The following is a 7,231-nucleotide window of genomic DNA, read 5'->3' as shown; positions in this document are numbered from 1 at the left end:
ATTGATTCCAGCTCACTCCATGTTCTGAGTTCTTGTTGAGGTTTATGTTACAACAACAATTTGTGTGAATGGGTATTTATTATAGTCTTTGGATTATCCTGGATTCTTTGAGCCGTGTTTGTCTAAATATTGTTGACCATGCTATCTTTTGTACGATCTAGGGTATTTTTCTCAGTATGGTTGCTACTTAAGCCACCCATGGCTGCTTAAGCTGTGTGGTTTTTTAAAAGACAATTCTTTGTATTACTAGCCAAGCTTCTTATTAATAATTAAAAAATATCTTTAAACTTTACTTTACTATACAAAGAACCCAACAACTTGGATCTTTTATAGAACTAAATAGGCCACATCTCAGGTCACTTATTTTGTGTAATATTATAACGAGTGACTCAAACAACAAAGCTCCCACTCATCTGAAGGACATTGGATGTAATTTACCCCATGGATGACAACTACCCTTTCAGAACAATATATGAAAATTCAACTTACAAGTTACAATTATTCTATGCAAATTCAACTTACAAGTTACAATAGATCAAGAAAGTCAATAGATTTTTGGCATATCTAAAATCATATTTACAAATGTACTGACTATGTTTTTTTTATGCATACTCTGAATGAAACCCTCATTGTACATAGCAGACTTTTCTGAAGATGTGACCTATGACAATATCTCCAAAAATTATATAACAACCTAAACAAAAGTGATAGCTATGAGACACTTTTAGGGTAAGAGATCGTATTAACAAAATTAAGATTTTAAATTCCATGTCATGTTATCGATTCACAAAACTTGATCACAAAGATATAGAGTTATAAAAACAGCAATGATACTTGAAAATTGCAAACTCCCCAAATACATGTTCGTCGATTTTCTACAGGGGCATTTTAGAGGATAAAAATGTTTACCTTGTAAGCTCCAGGTACAAAATATTGAATTGGACGTGAAAAGGGAAATTTGTTCCCCATATTAATGTACAGATCCACGCACCAACTCGTAAATTCCAACACAAGCACATTTTTAATTTAATTTTGGCAACGACTTGTAGACATTTTCGCTAACCATAACTTAAAACAAGGAAACTGGATTTTAAAGTAACAAAGGCTAAAATGTTACACAAATAATGTGATTACAGCTGCCTGAAACTATTTTATTTGTCCAAAAACCTAATAGAATGTAATCTGTAGCTTACAATTTATTCAAAAGCTCCTCAAAATGCTGCTCAAGGCCACAGGAACACGAACATAAAAGCGAGCTTCTCCCAAAATCAAATCTTACGGAAACAAATAAATGCTCTAGATCATAAGTGCATCGATATATCAATAGATTGAGCCCGAGAGATCAACAGATCGAGCCTATGCAAAAACACAAAGATAGAGACAAAAGAAAAATGACCATTACCTCTTTAGCAATGCTTCTACTTCCTTGGGAGTTATTTTCTTGCCAAACCCAATCGTGCTCATCCTGCAAGCAGGTTGTAAGCAAGGTCAAAAACACCTATATAAAAACCAAGAAGCTCAAAATTAACCTGCCAATGCGAGATCTGTGCAAAGGACTAGGAAACAACCGGTTACCTAGTGAATACGTATGGTTGGAGACACATTTGAGGTTTCATTTTGTGCTCGCTTAAGGCCTCGCGGGGGTTCGAACCTACGTGTTATCGACAAGCCACTCTGATAAAATGTGTTCACATTGTAAATCATTTTCGAAAAATATCACCTCTTTAATCTTCGTTATCCTCTTAACAATGAAATGAAATGGAACATAATTGTTTTTTCCAGGTGGAGAGTCCACACTCTCAAGATGAGCCAGAGGACAGGTGGCTCATAATGTGCCAGTACATTAATTGAGAGCGACAATGAAACTTTTGAATACCACTGATAATCCCATCTGCAATTACTGCACATTCATCCTTTGTCCTACATTCTATGTCAGATGAGCTTGTGAATGCCACTGATAATCCCATCTGCAATTACTGCACATTTATCCTTTGTCTTACATGCTATGTCAGATTTTGTACATCACCATTATCACATAATACCAGTGAAACTCAATAAAAGTCCACTACCACTGGGTTGGGGTAAGCAGCAGTGATCAAATTTGAAGGGCTGGTCTTAATTTCAAATAGAAAGACAAATATTTATGCCGCCCTTCCATGATGAAAAGCTTTAAAAAAAATGAATTTCAATTGACAACAATGTATTATCTTTACATTTCATTTTCAATCTGAATTAAATAAATTAAATTCCTATAACTAAATGGCAAGTAGTGTTGTAGCTCAAATTGATCTAATCAATTTGAGCATTGTCAGTTTCTTTATGTGACTTAAGTATTCTTACAGTAAAAAGATTACAAGAATATTTTGGACCACTTATATTATCTTTGCAGCCTTAAAAGTCAGCGAAAACACTTTTTTTTATAATCAACCATTTTAACACCACATACCCATATTTTAACTAAAAAACCTTCTATATGAGAAGCGCCTATATGCTCATAATTTTACTGAATATTCTATTCCAAAATATCCTATACAATTCAAAGCCAAGACATGTCTACATTTCCAAACCAACAATATGATCTCCTTATTTGGAGAATATCCTGCTCCTTATTTGGAGAATATCCTGCACATTTCAATGTCACTGCATGCAATGGCTGAGGAGAGACAGAGACTTTATATATTCATGTACTCTTTCCTAGTGGATTTTCCATGGGAAAATGCCAAAAAAAACTTAGGTTGATTCCAAAACAAGGGATAAAGAGTGCTTTCATGGGCACTGAAAATTGAAAAAGAAGTCCATGGGGATGACTGGAACTGAATTGATTCATGAAAAAATCTCTTTGAAAAGTACACAAGAAGCTGTGAACGATATTTGGGGATCAGTGAAAAAGTTTATAAAATCACTTTCTGCAGAGTGACACTTAAATATAGCAAATGAAAAATCCTGAAGGGGATGTTTACCCACCTTTTACTTTTTCCTTTCCAAGTCAAAGCTACAGTGAATAATGCATTACAACGCATATATCAGGTGCCTAACGAAAAGTTTCAGCTCCCCATGAATAAAAAGAAGAAACTAACTAGTTTGACCCGAAATTTAACATTCACACTTGTGCGTAGTCCATGCAGTGGTCTAATAGTCACACTTGTGACCCATCAAATTACATTTGAGCGTGGTCTATGCAGCTGAACCAACAAATTTCAGGGATCAAAGTGGTTTCCATTTTGATGGCAACAACTCTAGGAGGAGTTGGAGACATCCATATCTATGGATACTTAATTTATGTTTTGGAGTGAGACATCCATATCTATGGATACTTAATTTATGTTTTGGACTGGTTGAGGCCATTCAAAAGATACAGAATTATTGATTTGAGTGAGACATTATTTTTTTGGGGATTATCAGGTAAAATAGTTCATTAATCATATCCATGTCTCGTTAAGCATATCCAAGTCTCATGAGCATTACTAAGAACAAGTGTTTGAAAGTTTTATGGACAAGCCATTTAAACCAGATTTTTAAAAACACTTTTATAACATCTAAGCACAACGAAGAGGCAAATTGTTTATCCCAACAAGCTTGTGGAAGAGATCTAGGCTCTGTCCATTTGAGAGTTTTCAGACATGGGGATGAGGAGATCCTCACATCTTCGGTGATTGCTTTGTAAGGTGTATAGTGAACCGTCCATTTGAGAGTTTTCAGACATGGGGATGAGGAGATCCTCACATCTTCGGTGATTGCTTTGTAAGGTGTATAGTGAACCTTTGTATAGGGTAGTTTTTCTCTTGTAATCCTTTGAACCAATGATTGTTCTGTCTTTCAGTAGTTTTGTAATGATTTGGAGGGGTATTTTGCTGGTTGAACTTGTGCATCTTTGATTATATGTTGAACTATCAGATGTAATCTTTATATTTTTCAGTCATAGAGGACTTTTTTCTCCTGAGAAAAAGACAGCCAAAAAAACAAAGAGGGAAAAAAATCTACCAAGAGTGATAAACTAACTAGTCAGCAGGAACATCAAACAATTAAATCAAGCAATTCAATAACAAATAATGAAGGCCTTTAAACTTTTCAAGATATTTTTAAGAACTTTATATGCCATAGGTGTAAGGATGTTTTTCATCCTCGGAGGTGTGTTGTTTCAACTGATAGTTACACGGATTCTCTCCATGGTTTATGGTCAAAAGTTGTTGTAGATTTTGTGGATAAAAAAACATAAATGAGATTATTAAAATGGAACAGCTAGATCCAATCAAAGGGATAAGACAGAAATGAGATTATTAAAATGGAACAACTAGATCCAATCAAAGGGATATGTATATGCAAGAAGTGACATATAAGAGAAAAAACTCACAAACATAACAATACAAAAAACCGAAAGGAGGCTCAACAACCATTGCATCTGAATTTGAACTAGTAATTCATGTGAGCAGATTGTTTAAAAAGAAGCTGATTAGCCATATTAGTCCACGTACCTAAGGTTTCGAGGAGAAAGAAAGATTATTAATGGAAATGGCCTTCGTTTTCAAAAGTCTGTGTTCTAATTTGTATCTCTGGAATAAAGTTTGATGTCGATTGGCTTGTATCTGAACAGTAAATTAATGGGAATTTTTTATAAGTTTTATAGTGACATGTCCTATGAGTAAGAATCGAATCCAAAAAATTTACATATAAGTAATGTATATCAAAAGAAACCCAACATTATAATAACTTCTAATTTAATTATTTCTATCCAAAAGCAGCCCAACAATTACGTATTTCCTCTAATTTCTTTTCTTCATGATTTCTATCCATGGAAACAGAGCCTTAAGATTTTGTGGTCCACTTATACACGGTTACTTACTTGAAGCAAGTGCTATCACAAATTTTAGATTTAACTCCGTAAATATTAAACAACACTTCAAATATTGAAAGTTGCAGTGCCGAGAAATACCTGTGATCGTTGGAATTCTGAGATTCGTTTTATTGAGGAATAACTACATAGAAAAATGGCTCCAGACAGTGAAATTTGGCAACAAATTATGGTAAAATCAATGTAATGATAAGATTTAGCTTGCAGATAGAGCCCTTTTGGGTCCCAATGAAGTTTTGATTGACCCCGCGTTTAAACAAAGGGTAGGGTGTTTCACAATGAATGGAGACTATAGGAATTTAGGAAAATTAGTGGCAGGGAAAATTCTAGGCAGGTGTTTCACTCATCAGTGCCAGCATTATGATCCACACAGTGGGCTCCCTGTTCATCTTCTGTTTGGGGTTATGGCAGCTCATATGCTCCTTCAATGCCCACCTCAAAACCGCCAGAGAATACACAACAAAGCCATGGCCTTACCTGTCCTAAAGATGCTGTAAGCACCTGGTACTCTACATGAAACTGGTGGGCATCCTGTTAGCCATCTCATACAATCTTGCGATCTCGTCAGACTTCAATCCACTCATAAAGGGCACCATACCAGTGCACCGCCTCTTGTCGATGCAGTTCGCGGTCGTGCTCTGCGTCTTCTTGATCGTGGTCTTGGTGGTGTTGGTGAGCGAGAGAAATGGTGGGTATCACCTGCCAATTCCCAGCGAGACGCTGTTTTTGATGGCCGGTTTCGGGTTTGGAATCCATGGGCGATGCTTAGGGTGGACGCGTCGCTGACATCGAACATTGAGGGCAAGTGCTAATCATTGTTGGGAGCCTGAGAGGCACAACCACCCTCTGTTGCACCTCGGCAATCATCTTCGCCTTGCGGCCGAAGGAATTCGTAGCAGACATAGCACTGTCCTCAGCTCTATGTCTTCAGGGGTTGTGGTTTCTTCAGTCGAGGCTCTCACTTCATGTCGAGAGCTACGTTCCCCAAGGTTTCCCCTGCCTCCTGGACGTGCCTGGCAAGGCCGACGGTTCAACTCAGTGCGATCTCGATGAGTATAAGTTGTGCTCCTTCGGGCTTCTAGTTCTCCATCTTCTCTTCGTTGTCCATGTCATCATTGTCGTGATCATCGTTTTGACCGTCTGCAGTCTGTTCGCTAGGGTTTTGGGTGTGAGGACTCAGGAGGCATGGCGGTTACGAGCCTCTGGATAATTCCAACCACAGGGAAATGGTATTCCTCAAGGCCGAGTCGTAGTGGTTTCGATCACCGGTTTTCTCTGTTTTAAAAGTGAGTGAGAATGAATTTGTTTCTTTTCATTTTAGTACTGGTATTGTAGTATACCTATGTGACATTAATTGAATTATCTCATATCAACTGTAGCTTCATCGTTAGTATCATGGCATTAAAAACTTATTTTATGACTGCTGGCAACAACCTCAATTACGCTGCAACAACTTCCTGCACATTTCTATACGTCAAGTTGAACAAGGCAGTTGCAAGGGGTCCAGACTCCCGGGGTCCATTCTCCACTAGTCCAAGCTTCCAGCCAGGATAATAGATATCCTGCAGTTTATACGGAGACCAGCAGCTCTTAGTAGGGAATTATATATATATATATATATATTTTTAAACTCCTAGAAATCAAAATTGACATTTCTCCTTGACACTTCTCTAACGTGCCAAAGGCCTTTTGACGGGCCACGACGTGTTCAATTTGAACACTGTTAACCAAGGTTGGTATGGATGGTGCAAATGAGATTTTGGGTCGTTGTACATGTTCAGGGAAATGCATACAACAACTTTGAATGAAACCTGCATTGGAGGGTCGGTGGATTCACTGCATAGGAGGGTTGGTGGCGTCCAGTAGAAAGAATCCAATCTATCTGAATCCATCATAGGTGATTGATAACATTCGATAGTAGATATATGACATCGTGTTTTGAAGATGAACCACACTTATTGGTATCGTGTAAGGTAAATCAAAATCTTCAAGATCCTAAAAAAAATACATTATAAACTGTAATTTAATTTATTTATGATCAAATGATAAATTAATAAATAGCTAATATCCTAATGAAATGCATATATCACGTGCCATGCGCCCAGGATAATTTCCATATTTTATCTTTTACGATCAAAAGACTTACTATCAAGAGACTAAATCTAAACTAAAAAGATTAAATCTAAAATAGAATATTTATTTTAAACTCTTCATTTAATTCCTAAATTAAAATATCACATTTATTACGCTCATGCCAAAACATCGACTAAATTTAAAATAAAATTTTTATTTTTTATTTTTTATTTTTTATTTAACTCCTAAAATGAAATATCACGTTTATTAAACGGATGCCAAAACATTGCAGCGTATTATTTTGGTTAC

The 7,231-nt window shown here is 36.5% G+C and overlaps 1 long non-coding RNA gene and 1 pseudogene across 1 annotated transcript; both read left to right on the top strand.

Moving 5' to 3' along the window:
• The first annotated feature begins 3,315 nt into the window (after nt 1-3,315).
• Nucleotides 3,316-4,201, top strand: LOC149213699 (uncharacterized). Its single transcript, XR_016250833.1, has 2 exons — nt 3,316-3,665; nt 3,747-4,201. It is a non-coding gene; the product is annotated as an uncharacterized LOC149213699 (long non-coding RNA).
• Nucleotides 4,202-5,206: 1,005 nt separating this feature from the next.
• LOC149213698 (uncharacterized) lies at nt 5,207-6,102 on the top strand (annotated as a pseudogene).
• The last annotated feature ends 1,129 nt before the right edge of the window (nt 6,103-7,231 follow it).

Source organism: Pinus tabuliformis, chromosome 1_1, assembly GCF_031772625.1.
Source record: "Pinus tabuliformis cultivar Carrire ecotype Pingquan chromosome 1_1, CPIR1, whole genome shotgun sequence".
Classification (NCBI taxonomy): domain Eukaryota; kingdom Viridiplantae; phylum Streptophyta; class Pinopsida; order Pinales; family Pinaceae; genus Pinus; species Pinus tabuliformis.
The sequence above is the reverse complement of the archived record's forward strand: the minus strand, read 5'-3'. Positions and strand labels throughout refer to the sequence as shown.